This window comes from Cibotium barometz, chromosome 26 (genome assembly GCF_041138505.1).
Source record: "Cibotium barometz isolate CiBa-2024 chromosome 26, ASM4113850v1, whole genome shotgun sequence".
In the NCBI taxonomy this organism is placed as follows: domain Eukaryota; kingdom Viridiplantae; phylum Streptophyta; class Polypodiopsida; order Cyatheales; family Cibotiaceae; genus Cibotium; species Cibotium barometz.
Genome location: NC_141071.1, coordinates 10,917,977 through 10,941,723, shown reverse-complemented (window position 1 = coordinate 10,941,723; position 23,747 = coordinate 10,917,977). Strand labels below are relative to the sequence as shown.

The 23,747-nt window shown below is 41.9% G+C and overlaps 1 protein-coding gene across 5 annotated transcripts in view; it reads left to right on the top strand.

Moving 5' to 3' along the window:
* The first annotated feature begins 11,310 nt into the window (after positions 1-11,310).
* LOC147623657 (BTB/POZ domain-containing protein) overlaps positions 11,311-23,747 on the top strand; it is a 32,445-nt gene continuing 20,008 nt past the window's right edge. For 2 of the 5 annotated variants that reach the window (XM_086820244.1, XM_086820242.1), the window contains exons 1-2: positions 11,336-11,609; positions 11,725-11,845. The gene's annotated coding sequence lies outside the window, so the exon portion shown is untranslated. Of the gene's footprint in view, positions 11,610-11,724; positions 11,862-23,747 lie in introns of all 5 variants that reach the window. The other 3 variants (XM_086820241.1, XM_086820243.1, XM_086820246.1) reach the window with 3 other exon arrangements.

The following is a 23,747-nucleotide window of genomic DNA, read 5'->3' as shown; positions in this document are numbered from 1 at the left end:
CATTGCAAATAGCCCCAGAGTATAGCCGCACCAGAGGTACACTGATTGATCGGGCTATAGAGTTGGGGCGGTCCAGGCACCCCAAGATGAGAGGCCCATCTCGACATCGGCGGAGACTACAACAGAGGATCAGGACCATACTAGCACGGCATGGGAGACGTCCAGTCAGAGTACTCACCCCATGGAGGACATTGAGGATATCCGCCATCGACCGATGAGAGACATCTTTGGATAGTGATGTGTATGATGCTTACCTTTGTTGCTGGAGTGTTCCTCCCAAATGTTATCCATTAGGAGCTCCTAGTACCGTACTTTTCCTCATAGTTGTTTCAGTTTCAGTTAGTTGTTTAGTTGTTTTTAGCTTTTCTTACACAGACATTGTATCAAATCCACCAATTGTTGTAACCTTTTTGGTCTCATAGGTCATTTTGGCCTTCTGCCTTCCCCCTCTCACTCTTTCTCCCTTATCCACCCTCCCTCTCACTCTCGCTCCTTCCCTCTATCTCTCTCTCTCTCTCTCTCTCTCCTAACCTCTTCCCTTTCTCTCTTCCTCTCTCTCTCCTTCTCCCTCTCCCACCCTCTTCCCTCTCTCCTTCCTTGCCCTCTCCCTCCCTCCTTCTCCCACCCTCTTCCCTCTCTCCTTCCTTACCCTCTCCCTCCCTCTCTCACCCTCCCTATGCATAATCTCTCCTTCCCTCTCCCTCTCTCTCCCTCTCCCTCCCTATGCATAATCTCTCCTCTCCTCTCCCCTCTATCTCTCATCTTCCCCCTCTCACTTTTTCTCCCTTCTCCACCCTGCCTCTCAATCTCTCTCCTTCCCTCTCTCTCTCTCTCTCTCTCTCTCTCTCTCTCTCTCCCAACCTCGTCCCTTTCTCTCTCCCTCTCCCTCTCCCTCTCCCTCTCCACCCTCTTCTCTCTCTCCCAACCTCGTCCCTTTCTCTCTCCCTCTCCCTCTCCCAACCTCGTCCCTCTCCCTCTCCCTCTCCACCCTCTTCTCTCTCAACCTCGTCCTTTCTTTCTCCCTCTCCCTCTCTTTCCCCTTCTCCATCTCACACCCTCTTCCCTCTCTGCTTCCTTTCCCTCTCCCTCACTCTTACTATGCATAATCTCTTCTTCTTCTTCTTCTTCTTCTTCTTCTTCTTCTCTCTCTCTCTCTCTCTCCCTTTCCCACCCTCCCTTCCTCTCTCCTTCCCTCTCTCTCTCCCCCTCTCCCACCCTCTTCCCGTTCTCTCTCTCTCTCTCTCTCTCTCTCTCTCTCTCTCTCTCTCTCTCTCTCTCTCTCCCACCTGCTTTTTGGGAATCAAGAGATTCCCTCCTCCCTCCATCAAGAGAGAGAGGGGTAAAGGGAGTTGAAGAGGGAGAGAGAGTCATGACATAATTATTTGAGAGGGAGAGGGCGAGAGAGAGCGAAAGGGAGTGAGAGTGAGAGAGAAAAATGACATTACATCCTCAAGATCAAGGTTATTGTTTCCAGGTGGAAATAAAACCAAGTTCATTCACATACAACTTCCAAATAGAACTCTTCTATCATAACTATTGTACACCATCATCTTTACTTTTATGGGCATCGCTTGTCCTCCAGGGTGAAGGCACAAAGTAAGCAAAAGATGTTCGTTCCCTTCTACACTTCCTCAAGCAAGAGACGCTCAGACACATCATCAATAAAACCATAGGTTCACCATATGCCAATTAAGCCCACCACTTTGGTCTTCACTTGAGAAATATCATCATCACTACCAGGAAGTTGTAAGGATGTGAGACCTTTCCATGCTTGTGCACCATCTAAAACGGTCTTTTGCTTGACCTCCGCATTGGTGGCCTCCCTAGTGATATGCGCAACAACAACTTCAATGCTAATATTTGATGAGCCCATCATAAATAATATGGAGGGTTGTGGGTGGTGTACTCTACTAAGAAGGCTTAGCTAAATGGTGATTAACAAAGTTCTATGGAGGTTATCTCTATATTTATAGTAGTGGGAGAGGTGTACCCTACTTTTGCACACCAAACAAAAAAAATACCTTGTTTCTTTTTTAATGTCAATAATAAAGGCATATTCCCTCAAATTTCTACACCCCAATAATGAAGGCATCTTTTCCTACTTTTTTGGGAAAGAGCAAGTATGTATTTTTTTTAAAACATCCCAAGCTTCGTGTGCTTCATATACATAGGTGCTCATAACACGAATACCATTCATTTTATGCACTTCAGGAGTATTGCATGTCATTATGTGCCTGCACATGTCATTGGATACCTTTGTATGTTGTTACAACAAACAACTTAAAATTTGACAAGGCGATTTAAAAAAATGACAAGGTGAATTATAGTTAAAAGAAGACTTTATTCCATAAAGGTTGTTACATCCTCCTTGCATGAAAGACAACATGACAGCCTCGCGTAACTACATAAAGGTTCCTACAACTAAGTACTTGTAAGGGCTACAGCCTTAAATACTGTTTATAAAAGACAACTTGACATAAAGGTTCCTACAACTAAGTACTTGTAAGGGCTACAGCCTTAAATACTGTTTATAAAAGACAACTTGACATAATTACATAACGGTTCCTACGCCTATGTGCTTGTAAGGGCTACAGCCTTAAATACTGTTTATAAAAGACAACTTGACATAATTACATAACGGTTCCTACGCCTATGTGCTTTGAAGGGCTACTCCATTCTTCAACTTCTCTTGAAGGGACTCCTCCTTTCTTCAACAATGTAGCCATAACTCCGCCAAGTGTCGATGATGGCACTTCTAATCTTCATATTCCAAACATATAGATCTCCGGAATCAATGGGCTCATCCGCTAGAAGCTTGCTCGAAAGATTATGGGTCTCTATTGTGATTTTCAAATGTTCTTACATACCTCCACAGAGAAATACAATGAGAGAGAGAGAGAGAGAGAGGCAATGAGATATGGGAGTGAGGGTTAGAGTAAGAGCCACGGGTCATATATATAGAAACATCATGCTAAAAGCAAAAAGGGATTTTGCATGGATATTTCCTAAATTTAAAAAAGTAATAGTATGGATAAGTGCAAAAGTAATTGCATTAATTAATACTATATTTAAGAAAATCAATGTAGACATCAACATTGAGAAGTCCTTAAGATAATAAATGAAGATATTCCAACCATTGAAATATAACCATATTGATTGTTCTACTATGACATTAAAAAAACGAAAGGTAAGTAGACCTTCATAGAGAATTGATAGAACCATGATATAAATGACATTTTATTATTGCAAAATGAAGGAAATTTTCAAAACAACAGCACAATGTCATCAACAGTATACAAGATCCTTTTTGGATTGTTCTCCTATTGCTGAACATTATCATTAAGTCCTCCTTTTTTAGAGTGGGTTGATGTATAAACATATTATGGTTCGCATCTAACCCAAATAAACAAAATAAAGGTGCTTGCATATGCATAATATGGTCTACCAGCCCCTACCCTGATTTGAAAATCAAGACATGTACATGATAGATTATTTCCCATAGTTACCCTATATTTTTCATTGCGTAGTAGTGATTCCTCGGTATCAATTACAAACACTTCCATCTTCCAACCTTAATGACCAAATGCTCTCAAAAACCGTAAGCTATGTTTGAAATTGCCGAATCTATTCTCTTGGCCGCTATTCAATATGCCACTTCTATACTTTGTTGACCGATGGGCTGTATGATTTGCTTCTTGGTGTAGTCCCTTTTACAACACAAATCTACTTTCCTCCAATTCTCGGATCTCATCCACATTAAGGTTTGTACCTCGTCCAACTGGCATACAACTGAGGGTCTAGTAGGTGATTTGACAGATAGTATTACATACTCTCCAAGTATGATTCATGTTGTTGTTTACAAAACCACATGAACTAACGTCTCTATCCCCCTAAACACTCTCTCATACCATAGAAAGATGGAGGTAGAACACATTTCTCTCGCAGTTCTTAATGCTCTTCTTACACTTGCTATCTTAACCACCTAACCATTCTTGGTAAGTGACCTTGTTGTGTAGTGGAGTTTGACATATAGCCCACATTGAGTTGTGTATGCCATTCTCCACAATTTCCTACACCTCTGCTTTAGTTTCTAATCCCTCTGCATTATGCTGACCACCTTCTGTAGAGCTAAAGGAATAGTGGGTGGAAAGTTTAATCCATTTTTTTTGTTTCTTACGTGGCTGGTTTTCTGTGACATACTCTGGATTATTGATGACTTGTCTTTCTCAAGCTTTATAACTGTGGGTTTTTTATGCCGGCTAGCTGTAATGTTATCACTAATATAGTTTGGTTGTACATGCATTGGTGTGCCACTCACTACTTCCCCCACCAATTTGTTAGTTTTTGATGAACTTGGATCTTTTGATGTTCTAGCCTTCTCCATCAACTTTATTATTGTATGTACATGTAACACAGCTCCAAAATCGTCCAAATCTTGCCTAGGAAATTTATTACCATGGAAGAACTTAAAAGTGCATTGTCTCTTCAATTCTAGGATACTGGACTCTACACCTTGCACTGTACTATGGATTCTAGAAGCACCCACCATCCTCCTGAATCTACAAGAGAATTAGATAACAATCTATGTAAAATTAAGTTGATAAGAACAATAACAAAAATTTAAAATCAATATGGAGTTAACATTACCTGTGACATTGAATTAGGGGATGCATGTGTTCAAATAATAGTGATCCATGTTGCTAATATTTGATCCATCCTTTGTATGCTTCCTAACAACTGCATCCAATACAAGTTGTTTAGTGATAACCATTTGTGTCTTCCTTGGACCACTTGTAGCCACCTCTGAAATTGCCTCTTGCTTAAGTTCTCTTAGCTTTTGCAATGCTTGCCTTGTTGTGCCCCTTTGCACCTCATGTAAATGTTCCCCTTGATGTATCATCAATCTGGTTGTCAGATGTGGGCCATCAGGCATATAATAGTACATTATAGCACCACACATGCTTCTACATATACAGGTTTGTTCTTAAGTAGAAATACACCAAAGAGCTATATCCATCCGATGTCAAGCCCAGGGAGGGAAGCTTCTGTGTGAGCTTGCTTATTGTTTTAAAAAACACAAAGTCCCAAATAAATACTCTTATTAATCAAGATTTATTGAAATTAAGCTAAGATAATAAGCTTACCAATCCATGATGTTGTATTCGGTGTGCATTTCATAGTCCTACTTCCACACAAGGCATAAGTGCACTCAAACAATCCTCCACAAGAACTCTGTCGGACTAGAAACTTTACATGACTCTCCCACAGGTTTCACCCAACAATGGCCATCATGTGCTTGCTCCATTCCTTGCATCATTGGAGAGGCTGAAGGATCATGTACATAGTCAGTAATTCAAAAGCCACATTGCCATTGTAAATTTAAGGAATCTCTTCCACCTTCTCAATAAGCATGCATGCTAATATCATTCTACGAAGGACACATGCATGAGATTCCTCAGATAATAAGTATTTGACCACGCTCTTCTGATAGGGTGTACCTGTGGGAGAATATTTTTTTATAAGATCAATTAATGACTTGCTCTGGTGTGCTTGTTATAGTGTTGCTTGACTCTCCTTTTTGGAACAATAAGGTATTTTGTTGTTATATCTTTATCAAAGATATAACATGGTTTCTCTCCAGCGAGTCTAGCTAATTGGATAGATATAAGATGATCTACATCATCATATTGTGGTTTGATTGCAAAAATTTTCAATCTAGAATAAGTAGATAACATTTCAACATAATCATCAAGTTTAGTAATATAAAAACGTCCCTACACATTCCTAATAATAGGATCACTCTCTAAGCCTTCAAAAATGTGAAAAGTATTCTCCATGTCGATAAACAAAAACACAAACTAAAAGAAGATAGAGGAGAAAGAGATCTCTATTTACAAAGTATAATATCTCACAAAAATAACTCACAAACAAACACACAACAAAGCAATGAAAACAAATTTGAATTTTAAACACTTAATCTATACATATTAAAATAAATTTAAAAAATATATTTATTTTTCATAAAAATATATTTATTTTTCATAAAAATATATTTATTTTTCATAAAAATATATTTATTTTTCATAAAAATATATTTATTTTTCATAAAAATATATTATTTTTGACAATCATAAAAATATTCTTCAATCATTATAAATAGTGTCATTAATACACAAAATCTAAAATTCATTTTCAATAAGAATATTTGATAATAAATGCTTACATAACTAACTCCCATATATAAATTATTCAATCATTATAAATAGTGTCATTAATACACAAAATCTAGAATTCATTTTCAATAAGAATATTTGATAATAAATGCTTACATAACTAACTCCCATATATAAATTATTTTAATTATAGATAATATTATTTTATCTTTAATATTTTATTTAAATAACTTTAATTAATAAAAATTTAATTAAAAATTTAACATTATTAGTGAGGGGGGTGAGTCACCCTTAGTGACCTTAGTGAGGGGGGTCACCGCCCTAACCAGTCACCCTTAGTGAGGGGGTCCACCCTCCACTCCCCTCACTAAGGGCGACACCCCTCTCATTAGGGCGACCACCCTTCTCAGCATGCCCTTAGTGAAAGGGCACACCTCCCTCGCTCGCTCTCTTGCTTGCCTCCCTCTCTCACTCTCTCTGTCTTGCTCGCCTCACCTCCCTCCCTCGCCTCGCCTCCCTCCCTCCCTCCCTCCCTCTGTCTCTCGCCTCCCTCCCTCCCTCGCCTCCCTCTGTCTCTCGCCTCCCCTCTCTCTCTCTCTCTCTTTATGAGTGGCAAGTACAACCTCTGTGTGTACATTATAGGTGAAGAAATCCACTCCTTTACCACCTATTCCCTTGTGCAGACCTCGTGTAGACTTGTGCCTAACCCCTCTATACGAAGAGTGCAGTTTAGGTACAAGAAGCTGGCAAGGGAATTCTTCACAAATGCCTATGTTGTCGATCGATGCAGGTTCATTTTCTCTATCTTTGCATCCACAATCCTGTTAGAGAAATATCGCAGGATGATGTTATTAGATGGGATGACATATGGTGAATGAAAAATGAGGAGTTCAAGAATGTGATTAAAGACACGGAGTGGGCATTCTTGTCCAACAAGATGATTTATGTGTGGGATGGTAATCATCGCGTTGTGGCATGGATGGAGGAGATTAGTAAATGTGAGTCATCTTAAATTGCTAACTTTTTGAATGTGGCATTAAGTTTTTTAAAATAGCAATGAACTAACTAGGTTTACACTGAATATAGCATTCGTATCAATACATCCATGTGTTGACGCTATCCTTATTGAATTTAATGAGGATAGCAAGGGGGAGGTCCTCATAGTCATAGCTCGCTTAGATAGGTAAGGGAATGTACACAGTATGTTCTATCTTTCTTCATAACTCATAATTTGTTTGCCATAGGACGAATGAAGTGGGCTATGTTTCATCGTCTCTTGTGGACAAAGTGTGTCTCATTAGGGCGCTCGGATTAGGAAATAAAGAAACAATTATGAATCACACATGAGCGATGAACAAGGCATGGATGGAGAAGCATGCCTCGATGTAGAAAAAAAGGGTCGCCCATCCTGGTACAATTGTGAGCTTTTAGAACTATCCTAAATAGTATTTCAGGTACAATCTCCAATCTTCTAACATTTGCAATATATGATTAGCATCTATATATTGCCATACTAATGTAGTAACCTATGAATAATAGGATGAGAACCTCACACAGCCACCTAAGAGATTGATCCCCTAGTAGATACCTTGCCTAAAAATGAGTTCGAAGACAAATGGAGAACTACATTTTACAAAGATGAGAGAAAGCGGAGGCATACTACTAGATGATTGGTTGTGATTTTGCAAACCTTGCATAAGGAGAAGGTCTCTTTGACTAAGAAAGCCTACACTCTTCCCTCTTAGTCTTTTTGATAGGCAATGACATATTTTGGTTTTAATGTTGCGGTTTGATTTTGGTGTTGTGTGTTACAGTCGACTAGTGCAAGTAAATTGGGATGAGAAACCAGATTGTTTGACGGAGAATAGGCTGTATAGCTTGGCATCTAGCTCATTTCCAAATGACTAGAAAGTAATAATTTTACATATTTTGATTGATGGAGATCCGTAGAGGTTCAAGGACTTACAAATCCCAAAGGACAAGTAATAATAATTTTCCCTACTTTCTTGATATATACAAAGAATTATATCTTGTATTAATAACAATTTTAATGGCAATGCAACAAATGCAAGTTTATTCAGAGGTTGGCTAAGATGAGAAGTGATATGGCATGAGATTCGAGCATAAGGTGTGGTAGTCCTTGTAGAAATGACAGATATTGGGAAGCTGTTTGGGGAAATGGTGGGGTCCCTGAAAAAGTAGGACATGGTAGCTTCAAATCCTACTAAGCGTGTTGTGTTTAGGTGCGTAACAATTTAGAAAGACTACTTACTACTTTATTGTGCTCTTATATTTGTAATCTGAACGGAAACAATTATATGTAGATGGATTCGTAAGTGCCATGCTGAGAAATATAGTATAGCTATGCATGCTATCGTAAATGAGTGGTGTGATCCAGGACATGAGAGCACAATGTATACACAACAATAACTTCGAGAACTTTGGGATGCAAGGATATACAAGAGATGCCTACTATTCCTTGACTTTTCAAATGGAAAATTTTTCAAGAGCGAGAAGAAGATGTACATACACTCGGGTTTGTAAATCAAAGCAATCCAAAATGGTATCTACTATATAATTAGATATTTCAGTTCATTTTCAATACTATATCGTATATCTTTTCAAATTGTGATTTATATTGTGAAGACTCGAATTCTATGTGACCAATCACATTTTCAAGACAAGGGCAAAGGGCTTATGGAAGATCAAGGGGCTGATGGAGATGAAGAGAATGATGATGATGAAGGTAAAAAAGTGCCAAAGAACAATGCCACAAAGGAAGAACAAGAAGCAAAGGCACGAGGGAAAAAAGATGACTTTGATGCATTAGAGTATGACGAAAGTGATTCCGAGGATAACACTTGGCTCATCGAGGTAACCCCAAAAGTTGACGAAGTGGATCATGCAGCAACACAAGTAGGCCACTCTTTTACTCGTGATTGATTATTTTTATTATTAAATAGTTTAGATACTAACGTACATGATTTAGTTATGGGTTCATAGATGCTTGGCAAGAGGTGAGGGGGGGTTGATTATTACATAGTTGGTATACTAATGTAGATGAATATCGATGTTTCGAGCATGTTGCGACATCAAAATGCTAGTTTCTCTATTGTTATAGAAGCCTCGGCGCTGACATGTGTACTAATTAATTGTGAATACATGTGTAAGGACAGTAAATGTGTGTCTTTTATATCATGTGATGATAATTAATGTGTAACTCTTCTCAATATGGTATAGTAGGACATGATTTTTTGTTTGAGGGCAATTCAAAACCAGGAGTGTCCAGAGGAGCTAGTACATTTTTTTGATATGTTACAAATTGTGAAAGAGGCAAATTGGACCTTTAATATTAAAGATGTCAATACAAGCACATGGTGTAATTGTATTATAGTGAGGTTGCTCATAGGACCCCGATGACATTATCCCATCATGGAATCTCTGTACATGTGAGTGATCAAGATGATTTTTTCAACATTAAGACCTTAGGTGTTATTGTGTATACATTGGATACAAATTCTCATGTTTTATGTCTATGCCATGTAGATGGAGACGAGCCTTTATTGCTTAAGATTTGTAAGACCATTCTAGACGAGCCTTTATTGCTTAAGATTTGTAAGACCATTCTAGACGACAACGGCTCGCTTATTGTCATTGGTACTATGTATCACATGACAACCATGATAGTGCAAGCCGAGCAATATGGCTTCGTATTAGACATCCTACTAAATGTGCGGTGTAGAGAGAGAGGGTAGCCAAGAAAAGCTCCCTCCACCGAACTCGCTTGGTGACCATCCCACTTGTTGCCCTCTTCTTTTTTCTTTTTTTGTAGGTTCTTCCTTCAAAGTTTTCTCAAGCCCTCGTGTTAAGGTAAAGCTCTACACTCTCCTATTCTCCTAATGGCTCTCTATGATAACGCTAATCGAGTTCTATTTCCCTAATTGCCTTTATGTTGTATTTTGCTTGTAATTTCACTTGATTCGACTCCATTTAGTTTTTCCAATCTCCAACCACAAACTCACTAAGATGTATTTTTATTTATCCTTGTGCCTTTTTTTTTAATGCACTCTCGAGTACTATGGGTTCTATTCATAGAGCTATGTATGCTCTATTTATGAATACATTTAGAATAGATAGTTCTTATGTATCCTCTATTTATGCATACATAGATCATGCATGGCTCTATGGCATGCATACACAGAGCACACATAGTTCTATGTATGCATACAAAGAGCTTTATATGCTCTAATCTATGCTATGTATGCTCTATGTATGCTATGTATGCTCTAATGAGCATACATAGATAGAGCTCTAATCTAGTTCTATGTATGCATAGATAGAGCTCTATATGCTCTATCTATGCTATGTATGCTCTAATGAGCATACATAGAGCATTTATACATAGTTCTACATACATAGAGCTATGTGTGCTCTATCTGTGCTACTATGGCTATGCTCTAAGGAGTATGCATAGAGCATGCATACATAGCTCTATGTTTGCATGCATAGAGCTATGCATGCTCTATGTATGCACAAATAGACTGTAGTCTTTAGGGTCAGGGTTATATAGGCCTAAGCTAAGGAGGATGAAAGATGTCCATGGTTGTGGTGTAGACATAGAGAGAGAGGTAGAGAGAGAAAGAGAACAAAGCTCAAGAGAGAGATCATATTTTGCACATACAATGTATTGCTTTATGATTGATACATTAACCTTTGAAGTACAATGCCTTTTTATAGGATGAATGCCTTATCTATCTGAATACTCTACTTATGGGGCAATGACACTTGGCTAAACCAATGACATCACTACTTACACACACAAACACACTAGTGGCTACAAGCCCCTGTTCACACATACTTACACACTTTCACCTCTAAGAGGTGTTCACCGATTTTCCCAACAATCCCCCCTTTGAAGTTAGGGTGGTGTTATGAAGAATCCCCCCTTTGGAGTTAGGGTGGTGTTAGCCTTCATACTTAAGATGATTTGGGCTCACTGGCACCAAGCTATGCAAAAGATCACAGTGGCTATACTTGATAAATCATAATCAAGCCTGCAAATGGAGCTTAACCACACATAAGATTCTTCTCCGTTTATAAGGGAGAAAACATAAAGATTCTTCAAAAAGCCCATCCAGGGAGATAGAATGTGCTTTTTTGGGTATGCGTGTTACACGTGATTCTCTCCCAGTTACCGAGGCACAACTCATGATTGGGCAGCGCAACCTGACGACGTTTTCTCGCTTATCTTGATGGCATACTCCTTTCGCTCGCTAAAATGTCGTCGACAGATCCGATTGCTTTCTGCAACAATCTACGCTGTCAGCGCTTCTATTTGTATAACATGAAAATCTGCCGGTGCATATTCGGATGGACTTTCGTCAGGTAGAAAAAGGGCTTCTACTCTCCAAAGGATGCGCTCCTTCAACTCTGCAGGTGGGATTTGTTATTTGGCTTTAGCATGGTTAATTGATTTGAAACTGGACATGGTCTTCACCATCGAGAGAGAGAGAGACAGAGTGTTTTGATGGAGTGGTTTGGAGAAATGCAGGTACCTTCGTCCCTCTGTCCACCAACAAGCGAATCACAGCATCCAAGGTGCGCTGGGCTACTTCCCAAGCGTCACACAGGCTTTGTCTAGCAGGCGGACGGTGTGAAGCATTGTGATTCCTGTGCTACTCTCAACGTGTAGGCTTTCTCTCCTCTCTCTGGTTTGTGGTTTTTTGCCTTCGGAGATCTTTTGCACATATGGACATGCATGAATGACTTTCCTCTCCCATTATCACATGGGTTTATTACCATATATATGTGTGGGAAGGAAAGAAGAAAGAAACAAGCACTATAGGAACGGCTAGAGCTCAAGTGATCACTTTGTTGGAGTAAGTGAGCACTAGGGAACCGTTCTGGGTGAGTTTGTAGAACTCATCTTCAAGATTTGTCACGTACTGTGGAGGGAGAAACCTGGTCTTCAAATGAGAAACCTGGTCTTCAAATCTAACACAAAAGTGTTTCAATCATAGTTCGGTAAGCTTGTGTAAGAATCTGTGTGCAAACGGGATCAATGTTGCCACCAAGTAACTGCATCACTTGTGAGGTGCGGAACCGGCATATGGACTTTGTCTTGGGGTTTTGTGATCTTGGAAAGAGGAAAGTGGGCAACAAACTGGTGAATAAACTAAGTGACAACCGAATGGTCGCACTTGCCGTTGTACTTGGTGAAGTTCGGTGAGGCACGGATAACTGTTGTCGAGGCTATGGCTGGGATTGTGGAGGATTGAGAAGGGTGGAAAGAAGTTACTAGAGTCCGGAGCGTCTGATGGAACTGGTCCCTCAAGTCTTCTCGGGCTTGTTGTTCGTGGTTTGTCTTCGGTTCGAGCTCCGCCCGCAACAATCACTCCTCTTTGGCCTTGCGTTTGGCTTTCTCTACCAGTTGTTTGGCCAGTCTTGCTTCACGTTCTCGCTCTTCCTTTTTAGTCATCCATCGATACCATTGTTCCATTGAGGAACTTTGTTCTTTAGGTGTCTCCTGCCTGGCCAAGGTTGCCTGTAATTTTGCCAATTTTTTTTCCATCCGCACTCTTTTCAGTTGAATATGGAGTTGTCGTATTTGTTCCTTTAGCTTTTTGTGGTCTTCGTCGTCATTTTGCAGAAGCGTTTCTTCATAAGGTTCTTCTTCTTTAGTGATGTCTTGACTCTTCGGATCTTGAGGACCCCTCTACATGAAGTGCATCTACATGCTCTAATGCTTCTATTGCTATGGTTGACATCTACATGCTCCTGAATGATGAACGCTTTCTGAATTCTCCACAATGGGTTAAGAGGACTGACCTGACACTCAAGGCTGGGAGATTGACCTATGTAGCTCATGCGTGACATGTCCCGAACTGGGCTCACAAAGAGGTCATGGCATACGACAATAAATCCTAAAAGGTACTACTTTTGTACATGATTCTTGCACTGTTGATGAGCCAGTTTGTCCTGGTGTACCGCAGTGCATGGGTGCACGTAATAGGATGGCTTCATACTAAGTGAAGCAAGGCTTTAAATATGAGGCATAATTATTAAAAGAACTATGGAAAAGCACTTATAATAAAAGAAGGGCAAAGTTTAGGGCCCAGGCTCCTATATAAGTGAACCCAAGGCATAGTTCTAGGACACAATCTTCTTGTCTGACTCGTAGCCTAAGGCCCAACAAGATTGCTCACTGCAAGGACACCTGTAGGGTGTGGCTTGGTGGTATGGGACGTGCCAAGTCTTACGGTGGGGGAGCTCTGCCGAGGGTGTAGCTATGGCCTCCAACTCCGGGGTGATTTCAAGCAGGTGCACTTAGTAGGATACCTGAAGTTGATGCTCTCTCTCTCTAGCTGAGATCTTGGCTGATCTCTATCTTTCTCTACAAGGGCTTTGCTAAGGAGATAGCTTCGATCTGGCGCACTGGAGGCAATTCAAGAGATTTGGGAACTCCGGAATCCTAGAGGAGTCCTGCCAAAGAGAAGATAACCCACCAGTATTCTTTTCGGAATGGGTGACTGATAAGAAGTAAGAAAGTTTGTGTCTGGGACATTGATGACATTTGGAAAAGGATACTTTTCGAATGTCATGATGTTTCGAGTGCATGGCACCCAAGAATTTAAAAAACTCTTGCGTTAGTCAAAAGAAACTTTTATTGGCCACATATGAGGGCCTATGTCGAAGATTATATTAAAGAGAGTAGCCAATGCCAAGTGAATAAGGCTGAATGCCTTAGGTAAGGTGGCTTTCTTCATCCACTTGAGATATTAGAATTTAAGTGGCAGAGTATATCCATGGATTTTATTGTGGGACTACCTAGAACAAATTGAAGACATGATTCTCTTTGGGTAGTAGTGGATAGACTAACCCAAAATGGTTAAGTTTATTTCCACATGGTCAAGTTTATTTTCACATGGTCTACGATTAAGAGTCATGAGTTGGCTACTTTATTTGTAGATCAGTTATAGAGGCTTTATGGATTGCCTGAAGAAATAGTCAGTGATCGGGATACAAAATTCATTGCAAGGTTTTGGCAATATATGTTTCCTAGATTGAAAACTAAGTTAAGTATGTCTTTCTCAAATCATCTAGAATCAGATGGTCAAATTGGAAGATATGCTAAGGGCTTATGTATCCAAAATACAAATCGAGTGGGCAAGGTATCTCTCACAGGTAGAATTTGCGTACGATAGCAGTAAGTATTCGGCTACAGGATTTAGCCCATTCATACTTATGTACGGATTTCTGTTGGGATATTCGGAGCTTCACGTGTGTGTTCACCGTGTGCTTGTATAACCATGTTTGTGTATCTGCGTGTGTTCGTGTGTACAACCGCTAAAAGGGCTAAATGTATGTATGTCCACCTTGTTCATTTATGAGTGTGTGAACACCTGCTTAGGTGTACGCCCTCTTATCCGGATAAGGTAAGTATGTGCTATGTGTCATGTGCCCATTAGTACTTGTGATTTGTGTGAGTCATAAGATAAGGTCCTACACCTACAAAAAGGGCATGTACTTTCATTTTACATCAATCAAGCATTATGTGAGTTTGTGCCTAACACTCGTGCATCATTGTCTCTCTCTCTCTCTCTCTTCCCTCCTCGCTATGGAGTTTCACCCCCCATCGCTGTTGGAGCCATTGCCTAACTGTTTCTTCATTTGGTATAGAGCTGGCTGCTCGCATAGACGGAGGTAGAGTTGGTCATCCTTTCAACAAAGAAGAAGGCGCTCTATACCCATCAGCTACCACAATCGTTGCTAGCTTTGCAACTCCCTCTTCACGGTTGCGCTCAATTCCGACATCACCTTGGCTCAATCACTAGCAGTCAACTTCATCGTTTAGTTGTCGGCTTTGCTTGGGTTTGTGTATCTGCGTGTGTCCGTGTGTATAGCCTCTAAAGGGCTAAATGTGTGTATGTCCACCTTGTTCATTAATGAGTGTGTGAACACCTGCTTAGGTATGAACGTCCTCTTATTTGGATAAGATAAGTATGTGCTATGTGTCATGTGTCCATTAGTACTTGTGATTTGGGTGAGTCATAAGATAAGGTCTTGCACCTACAAAAAGGGCATGTACTTTCATTTTACATCAATCAAGCATTATGTGAGTTTGTGCCCAACACTCGTGCATCATTGTCTCTCTCTCTAGCATATCATTTCTCTCGCTCGCTCGCTCCCTCTCTCCCGCATTAAAGCATTCGATTTCAGCACGCTTGTACATCAGCTGTTTTAGTCGGCTTTGCCCGATCAGCCATTCAGCATTTGGATTTCCTCATTCAGCCATTCTGCTTAAGGCATTCCGCATTAAAGCATTGGACTTTAGCTTCAGTTATTCAGCTATTTCGACTTCAGCTTTGAGCATTCAGCGCTTGGCTTACGGCATTTAGCGTTCGGCTCTTTGGCTTTCGATTCAGCAATAAGCTTTCAACCATTAGCGTTCAACATTTGATTACGGTTTTCGATTAAGCAAGTAGCTTTTAGTCTTTGGTTGTCAGCATTTAGGAGTTGCTCGAGTTTTGCTTCCTGGGTCGGAATTACTCCATTGGCCGGGTTTAACCATTTAGCAGTCGCTTTCAGCCTTGGCACTTTGCTTTCGGCATCCGGATTATGGTCTTCTGCCTTTGGCGCTCGGCATTTGGCTTTCAGCTTCCTCAGTCAACTGATTCAGATTCCGTTTGTCAGCCACTTCAGCGTCCATCCGTAAGCTGATTCCGTCTTTAGCTTCAGACCTGCTGTTTCAGATCTGATTCCGTCTTTAGCTTCAGACCTGCTGTTTCAGATCTGCCGACGCCATGTTAGCATCAAGATTTGTTGTTACAGAACTGCTGACTCCACTTCAGCATCAGACCCATTGACTCCACGTCAACATCGGATCTGCTGACTCCATGCCAGCTTCGGATCTGCTGACTCCACGTCAGCTTTGGATCTACTGATTCCACGTCAGCTTTTGGTCTGCTGATTTGCTGATGCCACATCAGCTTCTGACTTGCTGATCTGTTGATGCCATGTCAACTTCTGATCTGCTGACGTGTTGATGCCACGCCAGCTTCTGGTTAGCTGATTCCGACCTGCTGCTTCTCCATCCGATTCCGCACCATATCCACCGATTTTGCCTGTAGCTTCCAACTTGTAGATTGTTGATTTGGTGAGTTTGCACATGCATTGAGCAGATAGTTGAGGTACTCTGAGTCACTCGAAGCTACTGGTTGTGTTAGATATACTTTAGTTTGCCCATTTCTTTACTGTGTAAAATGTCCGACGACTTATCAGTCGGATGCAGTGCTTGATCTGTTTCTTGTTCATCATTGTCGGATATTGATTGGTACTTTGATTCGGGTGCTACAAAGCTCATCACTTTCTGTAAGCAGTTGTTTGCCACCTTGAGAGATGCTTCGTCAGGTGGTGGGGGAATACTTGTCACATGCAGGAATGTCAGTTAGTGTTGGTTCATCTGATGCAGAATTACATGATGCTACTATGCGTGACATTGATCTTACAAATGATCCGTATTTTGAATCAGGATTGTTAGTTGGTGCTATGCCTGACATTCATCTTGGTTATGATCTGTCCTCAACTGATTATGCTTTATAGCAGTTGTCGGCAGCGTTGTCTCTATGGCAGTTGCATTTGAGGGGGGACACGTGATGTGTATTGCTGTTGGTGATGTATGTGGTCATGTAACTATTTGGTCCTCCATACTCTTTTCACATGATAGAACTCATGCCCGGACACATGGATAGGATGATGGACACATGGAAACAGGGTTCCTAAAGTTTGAATTGGAAAAAGCACTCGTCTGGGTCAAAAAGCAAGAAAAAGCAAAAGTCAAACTTTGTTGACCAAAAAGCCGAGGGCACCGTTGGAAAGAGTGCATCAAACTGAGTCAAAAAGCTAAAAGACGCTTTTTGAAAAAGCGGCTCCAGGCCAAAAAGCAAGGCCTTGACGTTGTAAAAGCATAAATCAAGAACTTTGACTATTATCAAAACAAAAGCTAGGGGATAAAGCAAAAGCTAAGTGGTAAAAGCAAGCACCCCTTCAAGTATATAAGAATCATGGATTCCTTTGATGAGCCATGGAAGAGACTTGTGGAGAACTTTGAGAGAGAAGTTGCGAAGGACCGGCATCCACTTCATCTTCTTTCTCACGCCAACTAGCTCTCTCACCTCAGCCGGTGGCAACCACCTTGCAACGCCCTCCTCAGCCGGCGCTCCACCTTGCAACGCCCTCCTCAGCTGGTGCTCGGCCACCTTGGGCCTCTTCTTGGTGAACTCAGCCTCTATCGCCGCCTTTATCTCCTCAGCAGCGCTTTGCTTTGTGCCTCTCTGCCGCCTTAGTCTGAGTGCCACCTGCACCTTGATCACAGCCTTTGCCCTAAGAAGAAGTGCAGCCTCTGTACCGACTGTAGCCGCTTTTTTTGCTGCTTTCAGGTGCTGCCAGTAGTCTGTACAGCCTTTGTCATGTGCACAGTGTGTATCTACCGTGTGCTACACGCACGCAAGACTAGCTTTGAGGTTTGGGGAAGCTTGGAGCTAGGCAGGCTGTTTGGCGAGTTGAGTTAGGGATAGACTAACGGGCGGGAACCCAAGTATGGACGGACGGGCGCCCAAGTGTGGACGCCCGATTACCGGCCAAGAGCCTATAAAAGGGTGGCCAAGGTTAGTCATTAGTCATATAGAGTCTCGCGTGATTTGTGAGAGCTCTATGGTCTGGAGCCTGGATCTAGTGCAGACGTGCACCTGCTTTACGCAGCCGAGGCCAGCAGCAATCTCGAGGCCCAGCTTCGTGGCGGTATGGGACGTCGCGAGGTAGAGATTGGTCGGTACGTCAACCTAGTTAGCTCAGCTCGTGGCTCGGTGGGGACAGCCAAGACTGTGGGGTTGCCCACGGCTGTCTCACGGTTGGGAGGTGAGTCAGGCATGCACCCCCTTCTTGTTTATTTGTTTGTTTGCAGGTTTCGAGTCTCGAACCAGGAGCGTTCTACGAGGAGATCCGGTGGGATTTGACAGTGGTATCAGAGTGTGCCTCGTGAACGAGCAAGTCGGTAGGTAGAGAAGATGAGGTCGAAGAAAGATATGTGTTCAAGAAGCTTGCTGTTTTGTTTATGCATGCTGTTGTTTTTTCAGATAGTATGTGCTTTTTCATCAAAGAACCCGTGATGAGGGTGTAGGTGGTTTGGTAGGGTTGTTTTGCTTTGCAAGAAGAAGGCTGAAGATGTTTGTGCAGTTGCATGAACAAGTCGTGAGAGAAAACAAAAAAAGCATGTTCGCTTTTGGTTGAACGAGAGAGAGAGAGAGAGAGCGCAAGATGGGGAACGTTGGCGGTGCTGGTCGAGTATTGCTGGCTGGGTACAGTTGTACTGCTGGCTGTTGGAGGCGCACGCATGAAGTCAGCGAGGCCTACGTAGGCAGGCGCCTACGCCTACGCAGGCAGGCGCCTAGGCCAGGCTGGTAGGCGCCCAGGCCTATGCCGGCTTGTGGCTAGGCCTACGCAGGGCCACACCTACTGGCGCAGGCTGCCACGCATCCTTGCATGAAGTGGCGCTGGCAGAAAAGCAGGCGACAACAGCAAGGTGGCGAGGCAGCATACAGCGGCAGCGCTAAATCCAGGGGGGGAGGGAAAAAAAACCCAGAAAAAGCATTCACGCCAAATTCGTTGCTTTCGTTTTTTAAAAAAAGATTAAACTTTTTTAAAAAAGAGTTTAAAGGTCCCTAAGGTTTAAAGGTGTTTAAAAAAAAAAAAGAAAACATAACATATATATATATATATATATATATATATATAAAACACAAAAGCAAAAGCTCAAGCTGCTTTTGGGGAAGGTTATATAAACCCTTAAGTGGGCTTCTTGCCACACATCTCTCAAGTTTTCAAGCTCTCAAGCTCTCAAGTTCTCTCGCCCTTTTATTTTGCAAAGATCGAAATTTCTCTCCACTTGCCCTCTTCAAGATGTCGACCCAAGAATCAGAGTTGGAGCCCCTTGTCGAACGCGAAGGCTTGCCGGCTATGGAAGATACCGATGCCGATCTTTTTGACGATTATGTGTCAAAATTAGATTTCCAAGAGTTCAGAGTTGCTCTCAAAGCTTCTTCTTCGGAACGTCAGGCACAAATCGCCGCCCAGATGCAGGCCTTGCAGAACTCCATCTCTCGCTTGACCACTACCCTCTCTACTCTTTCGGATATGGATATCGTGGCCTCTGATTTAGGCCCCAACATTACTCCGGAACCGTTCGGGGGCGAGCAAAAGCAGCGTACCAAGGAGATCGTGGACACTTGGCTACATAAGTGGCAGGTCCATTTTCAGTTTCATCCATATGATGATGGAAAAAAGATCCAGTTAGCAGCAGGTTTCCTCTCAAGCAAAGCTTTGCTTTGGTGGAAGGAACTTAACCCTAAGCCAACGACTTGGGCACAATTTGAAGACGTCTTCAAGAAGGAATTTCTCAAGAAAGAGGAGGATTATGATGTTGTTGCCCGGTTTACCGCTTTGACCATGACCTCGCAGCACCTCACTTATGAGGTCTACCCCCAGAAGTTTAGGGACTTGCGGATGAAAGCTACAAAGATGGATCCCACTACTCTTTTGGGGTTCTTTGTAGTTGGTTTACCAGACTCATACCGTTTACAGGTTAAAAATAACAAATGCAAAACATTGGACGAAGCCATTCATTCAGCTCGTATCTATGATGATACAATGGTCTCTTCCAAGTCTAAACCCGTTACCGAGCAGGGGAACAAGCATAAAAGAAAGTTCTCCGCACCTATGGCTAACACGACTGAAGGAAAATCTTCGGACCAACCTTCGAAGAATCCAAGCTCGACTCCAGCGAAGAAAAAACGACTCCTTAAGGCTTTGAAGCTCAAGAAGGAGGGACGTTGTTTTATCTGCGAAGCAAAAGGACACATGCGTAACGAGTGCCCGAAGCAAAAGGGTGCAAAGACCAACGCAGGACCCAAGCCAAAGGCAGCTAACCAGCTGTCTTTGACAGGTATATCAGTTACTGTACTTTCTCGTCCTAGTACATGTTCGTAACGAGTGCCCGAAGCAAAAGGGTGCAAAGACCAACGCAGGACCCAAGCCAAAGGCAGCTAACCAACTCTCTTTGACAGGTACATCAGTTACTGTACTTTCTCGTCCTAGTACATGTTCTGATTGTCTGTTCAACTCTAAAGTTTTTGGCTTGCATGAACTTCTCCGAGTTTATGGAGAAGTGAATGGCCATAGAATCCACATTCTTCTAGACCGTGGCAGCGCACATAATTTTGTTAACTACAAACTTGTGCAGAAATTGAGTCTTGATACGACACCCAGCGATCATACCTATGAGGTACGCCTACCTGCGGGAAGGCAAGTATGGGATCGAAAGGTGGAGATGCTACCAATCTAGATTCAGGACTACAAAGATACTCTGGAATGCTATATTATTCACCTAGAACATGTAGACTTGTTATTAGGGATTGAGTGGTTTAAGACTCTTCAAGTCCAGATAGATTGGTCTAGTCATACTTTTCTTTTCAGCATAGCGACATCCACTATAGTATTTTAGGTGATTGTATACATCCCTCTCAGGGACCTCTTGTAAATACAGTTGATTTTGGAAATATAATGGATTCTTCTTTGTATACCGCTTTCCATTGTGTATTGATTTCACTTTCTTCATTTCTCATACCTTCCATGGATGTCAATGAATTAAGTGTGTTTGAAAGCAAAGAATTACAGAAGATACTTGATTCGTTTCAAGATGTATTTTCTAAGGAACTGCCATCGGGTTTACCACTTGAAAGGACAATAGATCATCATATTGACTTGATCCCTGGTGCTCATCTTGTCAGTATTCCACCTTACAGGATGAGCCAAGCTGAGGAAGATGAGTTGGCTAAATCACCTTGGGGTGCACCTGTGTTGCTTAGGAGAAAGAAGGACAACACCTGGAGAATGTGTATAGATTACAAGAGATTGAACAAGCTGACACACAAGTAAGAACCGTTATCCTCTCCCTAGATCAGATGACTTGATTGACCGGTTAGCAGGAGCGAAATATTTCACGAAGATAGATTTACGTACTGGCTATCACCAGATACGTATTCATGAAAGGCATGTCGAGAGAACCGCCTTTCGGACTAGGTATGGCCATTACGAGTTTTTCGTATTACCTTTTGGGTTAACCAATGCTCCAGCCACTTTCCAGCAAATGATGAACGATCTTTTTCGTGAACATTTGGGAAAATTTGTGGTGGTGTTCTTGGATGATATTTTGATATATAGTCGTACTCTTGAGGATCATGTTAGACACCTCACGATTTTCTTATCTATTTTAAGACAGAATCGACTATATGCTTTACGACGCCAGGCCTTTCATACCACTTGGCGCTGCGGCCCGTTCTACACCCTACACACGGGATCCCCCCGTTGGCACTACAGGCCACCTGTTTGGCTCTTCCCCCCCCCCATTGTATGATTTAGCCGCTCAGTCCTTTAGACTGATGCTTGTATTTTGCAGCACCTAGGGAGAGTCTCCCGGGCTGCCATGATGTATTCACTGCTCTTCTCTCTGTTAGGAGCAGGAGAGATCTCTTTTGTAGCCCTACGGGCGTTTTTTTTACATAACTAATGAAAGGATCTTTTCTCGGAAAAAAAAAAAAGAATCGACTATATGCTAAATTAAGTAAATGTGAGTTTTTTATGACAGACATCATTTACTTGGGACACAAGATCACTAGAGATGGATTGAGCATTGACTATGACCGAGCTCAGAAGGTTCTGGATAGGTTCTGGATTGGCCTATACTGCGAACAGTGAAACAACTTCGTTCTTTTCTTGGTTTTGTTGTTTTTCTTCGGAAATCTGTGCGGGAGTACTCTCAGCTCACACTACCGATGATCGACTTGTTGAAAGGTCGTGGACGTAAGTCAAATCAACCTATCACTTGGAATAACGATTTGGATATGGCCTTCAGACTTTTGAAAGATAAAGTCAAGGAAGCACCTATCGTAGCATTATCCGATCCTAGTCGGCCTTATGTTCTTGAAACTGATGCCAGTGACTATGCCATCGGGGCTGCTCTATTTCAAGATTGTAGACCTGTTACTTTTGAAAGTAAAAAGCTAGACGACACTCAATCTCGTTGGCCAACCCTTGAGAAAGAGCTTTATGCTGTGATTCACGCTCTCAAGGTTTGGAGACATTATTTATATGGCTCCAAGTTTGTGGTATTGATTGATCATCAGTCAATCAAGTATGTGTGTGATGCGGATGATTTGAGAGGAAGGAAAGCTCGTTGGGCTGAGTTAATGCAAGATTTTGATTTTGAGATTCGTTATCGGAAAGGGTCCATGAATAGTGTCGCAGATGCGTTTAGTCGAATTAGAGAAGTGAATACTTTGTCGTTCACCGAGATTTCTACTGACTTATTTCAATCATTGAGAGGGATTTGCAGGACTGATAGTTATTTTGGTCCATTCTAGCAGAAGATCCAGGACGGGAGCTCATTGATCGACCAAGACTCAATGACTGAGCAGTCTACCGTTCAAGCTGCAGGAGGCCAGTGGATGATTCGGAATGGTTTACTATTCCGTAATGACAAAATTTGTGTACCACAGATCCCGGACATCAGGTCCAAGATTTTTAAAAGGAGTTTCACGACACCCCTTCTGCTGGACACCCTGGACGCTATCGTTAGTGAAACACACTTTTTATTGGCCAAAGATGAAAGGGTATGTAGAAGATTATGTTCTCAAGTGTTAAATTTGTCAGGCAAATAAAGCTGAACGCTTTAGACAGACTGGGTTGTTGCATCCTTTGCAAATCCCAGGTAATAAATGGGAAAGTATTTCCATGGATTTTATTACCGGATTGCCAAGAACACATCAAGGCCATGATTTTATTTGCACTACACGCCCACTGGGCTTACAGGTCACTTATGCATTGACCCCTTAGTTGTCCTATGTCATGGATACATATCTGTATGCAGTGCTCTTTTACTTGCTGACATGTGTTACTCATGCTGACCCAGCTCCTTGTTTGAGTTGCCTCACCTTTGCAGCTCATAGACATGGATGCTAATGGAGTCAAACTGTTACATTATTCAGCTTGGTGCCTTGTCACTATGCATAATTCAGGGTTTCCTTACATCAATTTGTGTGAGATTACGCATCCTTTTTACATTGCCATGCAGAGAGGTTGCCTTATACTCTCATGGTTTGGTTGGATGTATGCCTTGCAACCCCCACTTGTTAGATTTGTTCAATCAGCCCACTCCATTGTTGATTCCGCCTTGTCGGCTTTTCCATTGACAAAGGTTATTTTCCTGATGTATTGGCATTCAGTGGACCTTGACAGTTTATCCCTTGCTGTTATTCACAATGCTCGCATTATCTGTTTCTTGCTGACTCAGCTGAGCCTGTTTTGGCTGTGAATCAGTTCTCTATTGCTGCTGCCATTCAGTCAGATTCAGCAACCTAACTTTCCCATGTTGCTCTAATGCCATGGGTGATGCGTTAACTGAAGAGGATGCAGCCATTGTGATCTCCTGCTGACAGCAGTCAGACATGTGCTACCTTTGGT